The following is a 17727-nucleotide window of genomic DNA, read 5'->3' on the forward strand; positions in this document are numbered from 1 at the left end:
AGGAAGAGACAACGTGGGGCCTGTGGGTCCTCTCAGCCAAACCACGGGCGGGCGGGCCATCTGCACGTAGCTGAGTTTCTGCTGTCCCCCAGGGCCTGCTGGCCTGGAGGATTTGTCCCGACAACTACCCAGACCCCCTTAATATGTGTCAGGGCTGAATGCTAAATAGCCCAGACCAAGTCCCGCCTCCTTGGAAGAAAACTGAATAGGTTCACTTAAAATCCTGCATTTGCCTTCTTGTTTTCCCCATCTTCAAGGATTTGTGTTAATTAAGAAAGGGACTTGACCCTGCCAAATGCAAGCTCTCTTGCAGAATATTTTTACCTTCGTCATTGTCCTGATTCCAATCTGGGAATCATAGCGCGTTTTCTTTCTTTTTTTTAATTTATTTATTTATTTGAAAGAGTTACACAGAGAGAGAGAGAGACAGAGAAAGAGAGAGAGAGAATCTTCCATCCAGTGGTTCACTCCCCAATTGGCCACATGGCCAGAGCTGTGCTGATCTGAAGGCAGGAGCCAGGAGCTTCATCCAGGTCTCCCATGTGGGTGCAGGGGCCCAAGGACTTGGGCCATCTTCTACTGCTTTCCCAGGCCACACAGCAGAGAGCCAGATTGGAAAGTGGAGCAGCCGGGACTTGAACTGGCACCCACATGGGATGCCGGCACTGCAGGTGACTGCTTTACCTGCTAAGCCACAGTGTCGACCCCCATAATGCATTTTCGACACAGACAGACCTCATTCACTAAGGTAGAACAGCCATTCCCTGTTGATGACCTGGAATAAAAGAGCAAAGTAGAGCACAGTTCATGTTTTTACATTTTTTTCTGTAGTGAGCCTTAGCCAACCGTCTCTGGCTAATACAGTACCTGTATGGAATTCGATATCTGTAACACTGTTGATATAAGAATCACATCAGAAAAGCCCGTTCACCTTGTGTGGGAAGAGCTGAGGGAACCACCTAGGGAAGTTTCCTACCCGAGGCTTTGGGAGCTGCCCGGGATCCCGTGTGTGAGATCACTGGTTCACTCCCCAGAGGGCTGCAACAGCTGGAGCTGTGCCGATCAGAAGCCAGGAGCCAGGAGCTTCTTCCGGGTCTCCCATATAGGTGCAAGGGCCCAAGGACTTGGGCCATCTTCTACTGCTTTCCCAGGCCACAGCAGAGAGCTGGATCAGAAGTGGAGCAGCCAGGACTGGAACCAGCGCCCACATGGGATGCCGGCGCTGCAGGTGGTGGCTTTACCCATTATGCCACAGCACTGGCCCCAAGATGAAGTCTTGTAGCGGCTTTGGCAACCTCTACGCAGGGCCAAGCCCAGCTGCCCCTGCCTCCCTCCGCGCTCTGGACTGGGTCTGCCCTGAGCTCCTGTGCCTTCCAGTCACGGGTCCCTGGCAGCGCAGAGAATAACCACCCTTTAAAGAGCCGCTGATTTTCGTATCATTAATTTCCTGCTCCGAGAACTTCAGTGCCTTGTAATTACCCAGCTGTAGGAACACATAAGACGGCACTAAATTTTGCTTAAGTACAGCCCATTGCCAGAACGGAAGCCCAAATATGTAATTAGACTGGCATTAACATCCGCGAGCCGTGCAATTTCCCAGCGGCACCGGGGCTGGGGCATTGGTGAAGGGCAGGCTGTCTGGCCAGCGGTGCCCACCAACGCCAGCCTCCGAGGCCGTGGAGACGGTCGGATTCCACTCCTCAGTGGCTGCCAAGAGACAGGCGTCCCCTTTGTACGTGCACACCAGCTCTGAGCCCATAGATGGATGCAAAGAATAACGAGATTACAGCATTCTAGGCTGGACCCCACGCAGGAAGTCCATCTTGTCCAAATATATTAATCACCATCGCGCTGTTCCCAGCAAACCTTGCTAACAGGGCAAGGGTCACGATTTTCCATAATGCATTCCAAAGGAACTCTTTAGGCAAGGAAAGGAAGCCGGTTCCTTTGATCTGTCCCTGCGTGTCCCGCTGATGAGGAGGCACAAGGACTTCGTGACAAGTGTGCTGTCTCATCATCGGTCATCATGTTTAGAAATCCACAGTGTAGCCACGTGAAGGCCTTGGGTGAGAAGATAATAAACACTTTCTGCTCCGAAGTTGCTCCAGGCACCCGACGTGGTCTTCAGAAACAAGATGATGTTGTCAGTGTCGTGGGCTGCTGATCACCTGAGCTCTTTGACCTGGAAGAGGCGGGCGTCCGCCACGGGGGCTGGGGGGGAAAAAAGACCCTGATTACTGTGAATGAGATTCCTCGTCATCCAGCCCCCCGCCACGGCTTTTCCATGTCGCCTGTCAGGTTTCCTACCAGCGAGGCACCGAGGGGAACCCGTGCTCTGGGAAGCCGTGGTGCTGCATTCTTATGAGCCGGCAGGATCGCCTGTTTCTCACGGCGCTCACCACGCGTGGGAATGTGGGTTCAATCATCTCCCCAAATCAGTCTTTCCACCCAACGCTGAAAACTGGGGTCTTGGTGTGGGCTGTTTTAAAGGTCATAGATTAGCAACAACTGAGAGAAATTCCCCACCGGTGCCTTCTTTCTCGGTCTGTTCTGTTCCTGTTTAGAATGCGCGGGAGCGACCAGCCTTGTTTCCAAGCCTTCTGTGAACACGATTCCAGCGCTGGGTTGAGGGCTGCCCGACACCGTCCCTCACCGTCCGCAGCGGCCCTGTGGGGCGGAACAGGGTGCGAGCCCTGCCTGTGGTCTGCAACTTTTCTAGTGGCTGCATGTTTAAAGCTAAAAGGAAATAATACAGGAATTTCATTCTAAGAATGTGCTATTTCAGTGAGTATGTCCAAATTATTTTATGTCAACATGGAATCAACGTGTGCTTTTAGTAGCCTGCGCTCACAGCACGCCCCAGCCCAGGTTTCACAAACTAAGCAGAGGGAGGAGGGAGTGTCCACCTGCACAGCGCTGGCCCCGAGGGCACCACCCTCTGATTCTCACTTGAGAAGCTGGGAGACTGTGCTGAAAAATCCCCCAGCTGAAATCCCTTACGTGAAATGTTCCCTCTCTGGGAGAGGTTAAACATCTCACTGCTTCTAAGCTGCATTTCTAAGTTTGACTGCTCTGTCAAGATAAACTTCCTTAAAAAGGAAGACTTACCTAAAGGCATTGGGGTGATTGTCACCAGCAAAAAATGGCTTCAGCAGGAGCTCCTACATCTCACCATAAATGATTTGTCTTATTTTATTTATTTATTTATTTATTTATTGACAGGCAGAGTGGACAGAGAGAGAGAGAGAAAGGTCTTCCTTTGCTGTTGGTTCACCCTACAATGGCCGCCGCGGCTGGCGCGCTGCAGCGGGCACACCACGCTGATCCGATGGCAGGAGCCAGGTGCTTCTCCTGGTCTCCCATGGGGTGCAGGGCCCAAGTACTTGGGCCATCCTCCACTGCACTCCCTGGCCACAGCAGAGAGCTGGACTGGAAGAGGGGCAACCAGGACAGAATCCAGCGCCCCGACCGGGACTAGAACCTGGTGTGCCAGCGCCGCAGGCGGAGGATTAGCCTAGTGAGCCCCGGCGCCGGCGATTTGTCTTATTTAACGGTGCATTTACACCTTTGAAAGCCAGAGCTTCAGGGAGAGAAGGAGAGACAGAGATCTCCACCCATCATGGGCATAATGGCCGGGGCTGGGCCAGGCTGAAGCCAGGAACCAGGAGCCAGGAGCCCTCCACTCGGGCCATCTTCCACAACGTCCCGGGTGCATCAGCAGGGAGCTGAATCAGAAGCAGAGCAGCCGGGACGCCAACCAGTGCTGCTCTCTGGGAAACCAGCATCGCAGGCACTGCTTAACCCACCGCGTCACAACACTGTAAGAAATCTAAATTTTCCACAGGTAGACAGAAATCATTGCCAACCATTAATTTCTATCACATATTGATATTAAACAACTTAAAATAGTAAAATGAACTCTTATCAACAGTACTTTCAATAGACCAAACATCTGTAAATGCGTCCATGTTTGCTTATATGCAATACAACTAAATTATGAAAAATGCAGGTTTTTTACCTAATTAAATTTCCATCAAAACACAATGCAACTCTTTAGTATTACTGAGTAGTTGGCCCAGATCGTCCCCATTTGTGGTTTATCTGGCAATCTGACTACATCTAGCTCTTGATGGCCACTGCCAGCCATTTACAGGACAAAGGAAGTATTCTCAATCCGTACAGGAACTGTGGCTGTCTCATCCAGGATGCTGTGTGCCTGGCTCTGCAGGGGCCCAGAGCGTGCTGTGTGTGAAGAGAGAGGTGACCCTTACCTGAGGGCGTGGGGAGGATCAGGAGCAGCAGAGCCTGGCAGATGCACACACCAGGGCTGGGGAGTTCCAGCGAAAGCAACAGTTTTGTTGTGCTAGGGCCATTGCAAGCACTGTTTTGGGGGAAACTCAATTGGATGATGACTAAGACTTGGTCAGCTAGAGAGAAAGAAGAGCATTCTAGGAAAGAGGAACATTTAGAACGACTGCTGGAAAATCAGGTAAGGGGAAGTCGGGGTGGACTGGCACCTAATTCTAACAAAAAGATGAGTGGCGTGAAACAGGTGGGCACAGCTACAGCCTGGCAGGATGCTGCCAGTTGCTTCAGGGGGATACAGCCGTGTTCCAGATACAGTCGATGCCCCCAGGATCACCTAGCAGCGAAAAGGTAATCAAGAGGGAGGGTGAGCTACAAAATCTGAAGATCTCTTCTTTTTGTTATTTTTTTAAACAGATCCCATGACTTGGCGCTCAGCTGTGCCAGTCTACATTCTGCCAACAGCGTGTTAAGGCGCCTTTTCCCCACATCCTCGTCTGCATTCGCTATTGTTTGATTTTTGGATGAGAGCCATTCTAGCTGGGGTGAGGTGACATCTCACTGTGGTTTCGACTTGCACTTCCCCACCGGCTAGTGATCCTGAGCATATTTCCATGTGTCTGTTGGCCGTCTGTAGTCCCTCCTTTGAGAAATGCCTGTTCATATCCTTAGCCCATTTCTTAAAGGGGTGGTTTGTTTGTTTGTTGTGGAGATTCTTGAGTTCGTTGTGTGTCCTGGATGTTAGTCCTTTAGGAGATGTGTAACTCGCGAGTGTTTTCTCCCATTCTGTCAGTTGCCTCTTTATTTTGTTGAGTGTTTCCTTTGCAGTGCAGAAGCTTCCCGCTGGGTTGCACATGACAGTGTAACAGTGTGTTCAAACTTCTCAAGCCAAACATTCCACCTAAACCTTTCCTTACACATAGCAGACTTAGTTCCAATGGAAGTAAACATGTTAAAGTTTTCAGGGGAGAATTAGTAAAAATTCTGGCTGCTCTAATTGGCATTTTTTCCTCCCTCATGCATTCTGGTTTCTGGTTGGTGTCTTACCTGCTTGCTCTTCTAAGGTGCCCAACACAGCTCCAGCAGGGACTTCCAAGCCAGGGGGGAATTTACCCCAGCACGTTCCAGTAGACGGACACTCAGAAACTAAGCCAACTCCAAGAAACATTAAAAGATAACCAATCTGCTACATTTTCACACATTTCCAAGAATGATTTATTACACGCACTGTTCTCTAAGGTTCTAAGCCTAACAGAAAACATGTGAAAGTTTTTATACGAGTGACCTTGTCGACTTCTCATTCTTGTGTGTTCATTGCTGATGCGTGGGCTGAATCGCAGCATGAGGCATCCCATCATGCTCTTGGCTGGTTGTAACTGGCATTTCTGTTTCTTGATTATGGTTTCAGAAGAGACCTCAGTATGTTAAGCAAACTTCTGCACGACATATTAGGAATACCCATCTGGCAGACGAGAGCAGATCTGGTGGGGGAAACCTGGCACACAGCATGTTGAGCTAATGAGATGGAGAGGTGCAAGGCTGCAGAGTGAGACGGCGGCAAAGAGAAGGAGCTGGTGCCAACAAATGGAGATTGGTGCTGCCGTTGTGGTGCAGCAGGTTAAGCCACCACCTGTGACGCCGGCATCCCCTGGGAGCCCCGACTCGCGTCCTGGCTGCTCTATTTCTGATCCAGCTCCCTGCTGGTGGCCTGGGAAAAGCACCGGAAGATGGCCCAAGTCCTTGGCCCTCTGCCACCCACCTGGGAGACCCAGATGAAGCTTCACTCTAGCCCAGGCTTGGCCATTGTGTCCATTCAGGGAGTGAACCAGTAGAGGGATGGAATCTCTCTCACGCTTTCCCTCTCTCTCTGCAATTCTGCCTTTCAAAGAAATAAACAAATCTTAAAGACAAGTAAATAAATGAAGATGGAGTCAGCAGACCTTGGTAGCTGTAGTGGGTAGGCAGAGGTAGGAGAGACAAAGGTGGCTTGACGTGTCCCCTTCTGGGAGGGGAGTCTAGACAGGAGCAGGTGTGGGGAGGGCCAGAGAGGGAGAAAGGGACGCAGGGAATCATGCCCACGGGCACAGGCTCTGCAGAGAGGACTTTGCCCAGCAGAAGTAAGTACCCTTTTTTTTTTTTGACAGGCAGAGTGGACAGTGTGTGAGAGAGAGAGAGACAGAGAGAAAGGTCTTCTTTTTGCTGTTGGTTCACCCTCCAATGGCCTCTGTGGCCGGCGCACCGCACTGATCCGAAGGCAGGAGCCAGGTGCTTCTCCTGGTTTCCCATGGGGTGCAGGGCCCAAGCACTTGGGCCATCCTCCACTGCACTCCCTGGCCACAGCAGAGAGCTGGGCTGGAAGAGGGGCAACCGGGAAAGAATCCGGTGCCCTGACCGGGACTAGAACCCGGTGTGCCGGCGCCACAAGGTGGAGGATTAGCCTAGTGAGCCGTGTTGCCGACTGGTAAGCACCTTTTTAAACATCCTCCGTCTTAGCCTGCCATGGAACTTGCTGGGAAAGACAATCGGGTAGAGGGATAATAAACCTGCGCCTCTCAAGGGAGCGCTCTGAGGGGTTCAGATTCTGAAACTGTGGGTGACAAGGACAGGGAGGGCAGCGCCGCAGTCGGCTGTGGATGCGGGAGGCCCTAGCTAACGCAGCCGCGCGGGACGGCATCACAAGGAGGAGGCTGCTCTTGGCTCTGCGCTCAGGGGCGTCGGCCCGGCCCAAGGTGGGTCCAGCATGTCCTGTGAGCACCTGGAGGGGCCAATCAGGCTGTGCCTTCATCTCCCACACTTAGCAGCTGCTGGTGGAGTCAGGATCCGCAGCCCCGGCGAGCTTTCCAGAAGGCTTACGGCAAGAAGCTCCTGGGCACCGCCCGGGCCCACAGTTCTGGCTCAACAGGAGCAGAAGCCGCAGGCGTTTTCCAGCCGTCTCCCTGGACGAGAGCAGGGGACACAGACCTGGGCCCCGGGGTGTGCACTGCCCCACCTGCCCAGGCAGCTGCTCCTGGACTGGGAAGGAGGCTCCAGGTCCAGCAGTCAGCTTCTCCCAAGGGGCAGAGAACTCAGATGCGTGACTGCAAACCCATTCCAGCTGTCTTTGCAGAAGACCAGAGTATGGATAGGCACAGACATGAGCTGCCGGGCTGTCGATGAACGCGCCCTGGAGGCCAGAATCCGCAGGCTTTCCCGAGGACGAGTCGGACCTCATTTGCTTTCTGGCACAGTGACTGGCCCCGCAGCTCCCAGGATGGGGGTGCGGTGTGTCTGGGTCCCGTCAAAGCCTGTGGCAGAGCCCTCGTAACGCTTGTACGGAAACACAGAAGAGTGACATGAGCTGATTGGCAGTAAAATTGGATGAAACGGAAAGCAGTGAGGAACTGCTTCAAAAAGCGGTGATTAATGTACCGATATCAACCTGAAAGGAAGTTATTAGCAGCGAGCCAAGAGGTTCTGATATGATTAAGTCCGGTCAAATGCTTTTATCATTCACTTTCTTGAAGGCATAGAAAACACGCTTCTTGAATTAGCGGGTGATCCGGGGATCAGGGCAAATCTACTGTGGCACATGGGTCCATCAACATTCAAATCACCCAGCCACGCTCGTAGGAAGCCAAAGGAAAAGTCAGAAACTTCTTCCTTACAGATCCTTTAAAACATGATAGACACCCGTCCATCCAGAACTGCTTAGGGATTTCTGATTCTGAATTGAGTTTGGTGAATTAAAATCGACTTTTCTCCTCCCCCTCTAAGAAATAACTCCAGACTAAGAAGCACACAGCAGCCAGGGGACCTCGCTTTCGGGGACACACAAAGAGAGATGGCGATGATCAGGGGACCCCCAACAATGACAGCACAGGAAGCCCTGGAGGTGAGCCCTGTGCCGCCACCCAGCAGGCTATGAGACCGCGCACATTAGACTGATCCAACCTCGGGCCCGCAGGCGGGGACGTGGTGACTGCTTGTCCCGGGAGCATTCCCGGATGAGTTTTGTGCTGAGAAAAAGTAGAGGAGACACTTGGAGGGGAACTGCAAGAAGACGTCATGAAAGGTGGTGCTCTGGGCACACGAGGCAGAGCAGCTCGGCAGGGAGGCCGCCCTGTGAGCCGAGCCTTCTCGGCTGATACAAGGTAAGGTCGCGAACCTGGCACCTGCGGGACCCTGGTCCTGCCGAGACCACCTGCCTTCCCGAAGAACTCGCTGCTCCTGTCTGGGCAGGTTTCCCGGGTGGAGCTGGCGCACCCAGAGCTTTGTCTGTTCCAACGTGAGGCACGCTTAAGGTCACAGCACGCGCATAGCATCAAAGATCCAGATTTCGTACAATTTTACAAATGGGAAGGAAGAACACAGAACAGAATTTTCAGATGAAAAGATGCATTCGGAAAACATGGCCAGTAAATGAGGAAATCACAACCAACGGATCTTCACAGATTGAAAAAGGGAAACACACGGCCAAGACGCACTGGCGCCTGTGTGCTACCGCGTGGCATCAGAAGGAGGCGCTGTGCAGGCTGACAGCGGGTGGGCATGAGATGACGGTGGCAGACCAGCAGGTGCAGTGAGCAGGTGCACTCCGCATGCAGCACCAGGCCAGGCGGCAGGAATGAGAAGCACAGATAAGAATGGAAATAAACAGAGTTCGTGAGGTTACGGTGATCTTGCAAGATCTATGATGTGTAATAGATTTACCCAGGGAAAGTGACAGATAACAAAACAGCAAATATCTTGAGTCTTATTTAAAAAACAAAAATCCTGAAGCCAAGGGCTTACATTTCCAGTCTGAGAGAGTAATGCGTGCCTGACAAAACGCACGTAGAACATAAGACACAGCTGGCCAGCAGTCTGGATGCCTGGAGTTACAAGGTGTGTTTGTTTCCTGTTGCTACTGCATAGAAACACAGAGAGTAACTCCAAACAGCACGCAGTGGACATCCAACAGTTCTGGTGGTCAGAGTCCTGGCTGCTTTTCAAGGAGAACCCGTTTCCCTGGGGGCACCACCTTCACTTCTGGCCTCTGGTCCCCTTCTGCCATCTCCATGTCTCTGACCCCTGCCGCCACCGTCTCTCTCCTGCCTTGCCCCAGGTGCTCCTGCCTGTTTAGGATGGGACTGGCGCCCACCCAGTGAGTCCAAGACCATCCTCCACATGCAGGAACCTTAATTTGGCCACATCTGCAAGGCACCTGCTGAAGGTAGCAGATTCACAGTTTTCCTGGGTTAGGATCCGGGCATGGGGCAGGGTACATCATTCTGTCCAGCACAGAAAACGAAAGACAATGTCTCCTATAAGGTAGAACGTCAGAAACCTAAACCTCTCCAGACTTTCCCACAGGAGCAAGTGAGCTATTCGCTGCCGTCTGGAGAATCACCCCCATATTTAGTGGCTCACAGAACAGGCCTGTCCATGTCGCTTCTGCAGTGCAGTTGTGGCTCAGGGGGCCCAAGACTGTGGTTGGGATGTGGCCAGGCTGCAGCACCTGAGGCTGGTCCACTCACGGGCAAGAGGTGGTGCCTGGTGAGCTCTCACGATGACCACTGGTGCCCAACTTCCGGGAGAGCAGGAGCTGGGCTGGGCCCAGTGTACACTGGTTGTGCCTCATGCACCATACACAGCTATGTGAGTGGCAAAGTGGGCTCCAGAGTCAAAAGTCAACCCACAGATGAAAAGGACTTATTCGGTTCAATAGACAAGTACAAACACGCAAGAGAAGACGCATAGTGAGCTACGATACACTGAGAGGTGAGGTGCTAGCGTTGCAATAAAGCTCTCTCGCTAAAGGTGATAAACACACAGGAGCCTGTCTCAACTACTGAAACAAAGATCCTCGCGAAGCTTGATAGGAGAAGTCATTTCACTTTATACACGGGCACCAAAACATGAAGGTGGTCACTGAAAATACATAAAATATTTGTCAATCACGCCTCAATGCAGCAGGAAAAGCCACACCACAAAACAGAAAGTTGGGACATGGATTTTTAATAAAAACAAGGTTAAAAAATGTGTTTCAAAATGCTGAAATTCAAAGATTGGAAAGAATATAACTTCAAAATGCTCCTGATGTAACGCATCAAAGTCTAAATATCAGATAAGGTTACGTCTGGACAAAAACATCAGAAAGGACAGAGAGGTATTTGAGTAGTTAAACACTGCTATCCGCAGTGAAGATTAAAGGCAAGAAACTCTGGGCATAAAATATGTCATTAGCATTGTAAAGTAGAGATTACTATAATTTTTAAAGACTCAGACTCGGAATTAGATAACAATTACAGAAGTCAGTCCACGGCGGACCTCAGAGCGAGGCTGTGGGAGAACTCCACCAATGCATATGGGAACTTCAGCTCATTTTACTGCTTTGCCAATTGATCAGTAAACATATTACAACTCTAGCGAGACTGGTCTTGGCCGAAGTTCAACTCCCTGCATCACCAAAGAGGCCGTTTCCCTTCCTTTCTGGGGGGACACACGTGCCAATAAGTTTTGAGGGGGCCACTGGATCATTTGTTACAAGTTGAAGGGCTCAGAATGAGTCTTGATTTTTCTAGAAATTCCTTCTCCAAACGCATTTGCACGTTGGCAAGATGGGGTAGGAAACAGAGTATGCCAAGGGATAAAGAATCCATACTGATACCCATCAGTGATTGAATAAATAAATAAAAATGCATTTAAAAACAGAGAAGAATAGACAAAAGAACATGTGCATGAATTCCCAATAATCCGTGTAGATGCTACACTCGTGAAGACGGGGAGCAGAGCCTGCAGCCCCTCACTGCAGCACGCAGGGGCTTCCTTGCGAGTGTGCATTAGGAAAGGGAACAGCAATGCCACGGTAGGGAAGCCGCCCAGTGGCCGAGGCGGCAGCCACCGTCCCGGGGCCTGTGGGCACTCTGCACCCTCCATTAGGTGATGGAAGGAACGTTTGCACTCTGCAGGTGTTTCTTAAAATCTCGCAACCTCAACCTAATCAGGAAAACACCAGACCAGCTGCACAGATGGGCAACGTAGAAACGCCCGAGCAGGATCCTGACCACGACACGGTGATGGAAGAGACCGGCACAGCCAAGGAGGAGCTGGGACAGGCATGACGGCCAGAGACACAGGTGAGCCCAGGGGGAGTTCGGTACAGTTTGGCTGTGGTTGATAATAAGGACGGTAGTTGGCCACACGTGCGCTAGGGCGCCGTGAATGACAGCAGAAACCAGGGTGTGGTGGGCGGGACCTCCAGTAACTCCCTGATTTTTCTGTACTTCTAAGTCTGTCCTATAAATAAAATTGACTGAAACAGAGAGGACGGGACAAATGAAAGTCACAGCACACCCAGCCCCCTGGGCTGCTGGCAATGCCGTGTTCCAGCGGTCACCTGCAGCCTTAAAGGATCCCGTACCAGGGTCGGCATTAGCCGGACGCTGGAGTCGGGGGCCGGAGCTGAGATCCAGTCGAGCACTGTGATGTGAGACACAGATGTCTTAGCTGGGACCCTAACCAGCAGGCCAAGTGCCGCCTGCACTCTTTTCCTGGATACGTTTTACCCTTCATTCTCTCTGTGTTATGTGTTCAGTGTCGTAACATCCGTCAACAGAGAACAAGGCCCTGTTTCCTGTCCACTCGCATGCCTCTAATTAATTTTTCTTGTGTAATTGCATTGGCTAGTCCTCTGTGGAGATAGCCAGCATCCTTATCTTGTTCCAGCCCTAATGGAGATGTCCCAGGTATCTGCCGTAGTTCCCACTGCTTAGTGGGGTGCCTTTAGGACTCATATATCTGTCTCTGTGTCGCGTACATATCCTTGTCAAGAAAACATTTCTAAATTACTATTTTATCAAATGGAAAATTCTTATCCTTAGGGATAGATACTGTACTTTTCTAAAGGTATTTTCAACATCAGCAGAGATTGTGAACAAAAGTGAGTTAAATTTAAATAAATTTTTAAAACACTAAAGATATCCCAAATCTTTCCGTTAAAAAAGAAGCACTGAAAATCAAGGAGAATGTACAGCAAATCTATTTCCTCACGTAAGAAACGAATTTCAAACGCAAATTTCCTGGAGTCCTGTGTGAACAAACAATGGGAGCAGTGGAGTCGGCCCGGCCCCCGCCCCGGCCCCCGCCCCGCCCCGGGCCCCGCCCCGCCCCGGCCCCCGCCCCGGCCCCCGCCCCGCCCCCGCCCCGCGTTGGACACACGGCTGAAACTCGCGCTGCAGAGGCTGTCACGCACGTTGCTCGTGCTGGCGTCAGATGGCTGCCAGCGCCTCCCGCACTCTGTCCTCACGGTGGCCGCGGCTCACAGCCCTTGCGGGAATCTTGTGAAATCTGCTCAATGAGAAGCCCCGCCCCCGCCCCCGGCACGCGCAGGAACATCTGAAAACTCAGTAGAGTTCTCTTCAGAATTAAACTCTGGAGAAGCCAGCTGGTGCTCGGGGAGTGAGTGACCGGTCACGTGGAAGGAGACTTTTGGCAATACAGCGTGCTGGTGCTTTGACTGATTCTTTTTTTTTTTTTTTTTTTTTTAACAGGCAGAGTTAGACAGTGAGAGAGAGAGAGACAGAGAGAAAGGTCTTCCTTCCATTGGTTCACCCCCCAAATGGCTACTACGGCCAGCACTGCCCCAATTTGAAGCCAGGAGCCAGGTGCTTCTCCTGGTCTCCCATGCAGGTGCAGGGCCCAAGCACTTGGGCCATCCTCCACTGCACTCCCGGGCCACAGCAGAGAGCTGGCCTGGAAGAGGAGCAACCAGGACAGAATCCGGCGCCCCGACCGGGACTAGAACCTGGTGTGCCAGCACCACAGGCGGAGGATTAGCCTAGTGAGCCGCGGCGCCGGCCTTGACTAATTCTTTTGCATGCATTTTGTTTATTCCTTGTGAATCACCGAGGCTTATGGAGGTGAAACTATATGACGCAGGAATTATCTGTGCTGTCTCAGGTTCTGTTTCTTTGTCTTCCTGTGGTGAGGAAGGCAACAGAGAGGATATGAAATCCCACGCTGCAGCGTGTGACTGCTTTATGAATTGAATTCTGAGAACAGAGCCGCTGCACCTGGCATTGAAAAAGAGGCAGAAAGACGCGAGCGGAGGAATGCCGTCCGTGAGCGCTCACGTCGGCACTTTGGGTTTGCAGCCCTCGTCTGGGTTTGCTGGCTCGTCTTCAAGGCTGACTTTGCTCCCCCTTAAATACAGTAGGTGAGTTACACCTGCAGCGCGGTGGTTTGCTTTTTCCTGTGAGGACTTGATTACGTTGTCCTTCACTCTTCCAATAGGCGTAGATGATTTTACTCTTGCAACTAGAAGCCCATCAGCTGGTGAAATGCCAGCAGCTTCCCTGTTGTCCTGAGAGGTGCTGCTAAAGCGTGCCGGGCAGCAGAGTGGGTGGTGACCGGCCTGGTGGGAAGGCCGGGCACCCCAGATGCCACGAGCTGGCTCTCTGCCTTGAGTCACCGACCTCTGCTTTCGTGTGCAGTGAGTCGATGAGGTCCACGTTCGATCTTCATCTGTTCACAGGCATTCGAGGACTTTAGCTGTTGCAAACAAGCATCCGCAAGACCAAAGAGTATAGAGGTATGAAGAACATGCGTTTACGTAGTTCCAACACAAAAATTGTCATTTCGTGGCGTGAGCTTCGTTGCATCGCTTTGCAGTGAAATTGGGCATTTTCTAAGCGTCCGTCTCCGTCTCCACGGTGCTACTCCCCGTCGGCTCATCCCTGCACGGACGGCTGCCTGTGGCATTGAGGACTTGCATTTGACTTAAGATCCGTGGCTCTAGTGGGGTCTCTGGAGTTCTGCCTGATTCACCTTCCAGATCCTTTTGGGCTGAGTCGGTCTCCACTGCCTGCTGGCAGATTTATCCTGAGCCTCTAGGCTGGAGTGCGTTTTCTCAGGAAAAGCCAGCGACAGCCTTGCCTTCATGAAGCTTCGTCATTTAGTTGTGTGCGGGTCTTGAGGTGCGTATTCATGGCAGTAGGAGTGCATAGCCTGGGCAGACTGACGGGAGACTAGATCCCTGGGCTCTGTATCCCGACTACATTTTCTTTCTTTGGGAAATACTTTTGAGAAAGCAAATGACACACAGATCAGACAAGAATTACCATTACTTTGAAAAAAACAGGACCTATCTTTTTGCTGACTCGGGGAAGGAACGGGCTGTAGGAGCCAGACCAGTTCCTGGGTCTGATAGGACACTGTTCCCAGCAGGAGGGACGTGGCAAGAATTGTGCCAGACCTTGCTCCAGCCTTCCTGGTGGCGGAACACGGGGCCTCGGGCTCTGGCCCTGGAGGCACAGGCGGAACTGACTATGAACTGAGGCCAGGGCCGAACCTCTTCCATCAGAAGCACTTGTGGTCTTTAAGTGACTCCGCCATTTTCCCAATTCAAGACACTTTTCCTGGATATTTCCCGCCACGTGCTCGTTCCTGGCAGCTGGCCAAGCCTTCACACTTCATTGGCCTGCCCAGCTGTGTCATGAACTTGAACTTGTGACGAGCACTTTGACACAGCTCCCTGTGCAGAATGGAGGATCCGTCTTGGCCAGCATCCACGTGGGCTCCTCCTGTTCCGTGCTTGGTGCGCTGTGTTGCATTGCAGCCGACCTGCGTCTCATGAGCTGTCGCCTTGACGGACACAAGAGAGTAATGGCTATGGTGTGGTGAACGAGCAATAGCCAAGAGCCAGCTCTGCTCTCAGAACGCCCTCCCAGCTCAGCCAGGCTTCCTGAGATGAGATAACCCAAACAGATGGCACTGGCAGCTGGGGGAGCCAGGTGTGGATTTGGACAGGTTTCAGCTGGGATCCTCCACGCTGTGCTGGTGCACACAATGGACAAAGGGGCTGGCGAGGAAATTGGAGGCCCCGAGAGCCAGCCATTCCTGTGGGCTGCTGGGCCAGCACACCCTGACGCACCCTTCCTGGGCACCTGTCTCAAAGCCCGACTTCTTCCTGCCGTGAGATGTCACAGCAGCTGCACCAGCAGACGCAGAACACCAAGGAGCGACATGAGCTGGTAAACAGACCCTGTCCCGGCCCCGCCCGGCTCAGTTCTAATCAGAGATGCAAATGTGCGCCAGTGTTCCCCGGATACCACCTTAGGGTACCGCTGGGAGCTTGCTGCCCTAGGCAAAGTGGGGGAGCAGAGCCACAGACCCAGGCCGCCCCCTCGCAGCTCGCAGACCCTTCAACCACAGAGTCACTAACACATTTTGCTGCCCTAGGCAGCCACCTGCTCTTCCGGCCTGCTAAATCCATCCCTGGAACAACTCAATTCATCGCTGCCGGATGGAGCCGTATCGCGAGCAGACAATCTGAGGCCGGAGCAGAGGAACAGCTCAGATGCGTGCTCATGTCAGATGGAACGCTGACCCCTCACCCCACCACCCTGCGTCGTATTCCTCTTTGCAACCCGGGGACACGTCACTCTCGGCATTGATGGCAGGTTTGCCGGGATTACAGATTCTCCAAAACTGTCTAGGAAGATGGCGAGATAGGTGCTTGAATGGCGTTCTTATCAGAAACACATTTTATCTCTTTTCATCTCTCATCTGACTTGTCTTCCAATTTTCTCGTTACTGTGTATATCCAATGTCCATTTGGACATCAGCTAGTCAGTCACTATTTTTTAAGCAAAAAATTCTATTTCTAAGTAAGAAAAAAAATTAAAAAGTCAAGAAAATTGCTGTGGGCTGCGCTCTGTGTGATGCCTCTGCTGCTATGAAACCTACCCCTAAGCTCTATGGGGTCACGTGGTGCTGCAAATGGAGCCTTTATAGCTAATATGCATACATGTTACGCCATATGCATACGTGTTACGCCATATCCTTGCACGTTACAAAGTGATAACGAAAGCAGTGCTCCATTAAGTAAGATGGTCCTGCAGGGCTGCCTTGACACACCTGGCCAGGTACTGAGCCAAGGACCTCAAGCTCAGGGCTCAGTTTAGGGTCCCAAGGACCCTCCAGCCTCCCAGCTGGAACAGAGAGGAGCCTGGAGTGTCGGCTCCGCAAGCCCCCTCTACCCGGCTTGGGCGTGGCTGTGTGCACGGGGGCGCCCCGCGCTCAAGCCTGGGTTCCACCCACAAATGCACACGTGGCTCCCGGGGAAGCTGCACGGCAAGTGCCACTCAAGACTGGCTTCCTCGGACTTCCCGGGACCCTGGTATGAGACGGGAACAGGACACCGAAGGACCGGAGGACAAGGTCCCCTCGGCGTGTCAGGCCTCTCCGGCTCAGAGGACTGCCAGGGGCCCTGAATCGCAGGTCCACACCAGAGCCCCGCCTTCTCCGCCTGAGAGCGACTCCCGGCAGCCAGTGATCTTGGGTCCGGGGTCACAGCCCCTGAAGGGGGTCGGCACTCACTCATCTGCCCCTTACAGGCCTGCAAGGTGGGATGGCGCTGAGCAAGCCAAGGGCCCTTGGGGGCGGGTGAGTCGCATGTCCCTGCTCACACCCAGGCGCCCCGTGAGGACCCTGCCTGCTTCTACTCTCACCGCACGGGCTTAGCAAGCATCAAGAAAAGGCGGAAGGATGCGTGGGAACCCTGCGCTGATCCTGGTGCCGGCCTGTGCATGGGAGAGGAAGGCGTGGAGTGTCAGGAGCCAGAGTGGAGGGCGATGGAGACGCGCAGGGAGGGACCGCCTCTGGACACAGGCCTGCCCGCTGAGCCAGTGGGAGGAGGTGCCCACCCTGCATCGCCAGGGACCCTCTGCAGCAGCTCGCTGTCCTCGGGCGGCTGCTGCCTCAGCAGGGCCCAGCGCCCTGAACCTCCTCTCTGTTTCTGGTCCCCAGCGCGGCTGGCCCGAGCTTTTCCTGAAAGCTGAGGCCGTACACCTGCTTGGAAAGCGCTGGCGGCTGCTGACGTGGTTCTTAAGGTCTCTGTAATGAGCTGATGTATCGGGGGCTCTCTGACTCTGCCGGGAAACCTGACACCCCCAAGCTGCGGGCCTCTCGGCAAAGCCCGATGCTTTGTATTCTGATACCTCAGTTTCGAGTCATGTTCCAAACCCCGAGAGTCGGGGCTGCGAGGACAACATTCCCAGTCCGCAGGCCTCCTGCCTCGCGGCGGTTTGGTTAGCGTTGCTATGGCAACCTCCAGTCTGTTTTATGATCCGCCTATGATGACTGAGTCCGTGACAATGGGGAAGTCTCAGGTTCCAAGGGCAGCCGCGCCGCACACATCCTGTGTGATGAACAGCCGATTTCCCAGCAGAGAGAGGGGTTGGGCCTCGCAGGAAGCTGGGGTGGGGACGCGGGTCATCACAGACAGCGCGGGTCTGCAAATATTGATCGTCAACATCATCAGACACCGCGGTCTGACGTGGGCTTTTGTCTTCCCGAGGGGTTGCATCAGCGCGTGGTCCTCAGAACTCCTCCACAAACGGCTTATGGCGGAAGGAAGACACGCAGTCGGTGAAGTTCTTTTGTGGGTAGATGGAAACACAG

At 52.9% G+C, this 17727-nt stretch overlaps 1 long non-coding RNA gene across 2 annotated transcripts; it reads right to left on the reverse strand.

Moving 5' to 3' along the window:
* Window positions 1–415: 415 nt before the first annotated feature.
* LOC103349111 (uncharacterized) lies at window positions 416–17355 on the reverse strand. 2 transcript variants are annotated; one of them, XR_007920868.2, is made up of 3 exons: window positions 17265–17355; window positions 2308–2667; window positions 416–2211 (listed from the first exon to the last, which is right to left on the reverse strand). It is a non-coding gene; the product is annotated as an uncharacterized lncRNA (long non-coding RNA). The 2 variants fall into 2 exon arrangements; XR_007920867.2 differs by having other exon boundaries at window positions 2308–2736.
* Window positions 17356–17727: the final 372 nt, after the last annotated feature.

This window comes from Oryctolagus cuniculus, chromosome 9, assembly GCF_964237555.1.
Source record: "Oryctolagus cuniculus chromosome 9, mOryCun1.1, whole genome shotgun sequence".
NCBI lineage: Eukaryota > Metazoa > Chordata > Mammalia > Lagomorpha > Leporidae > Oryctolagus > Oryctolagus cuniculus.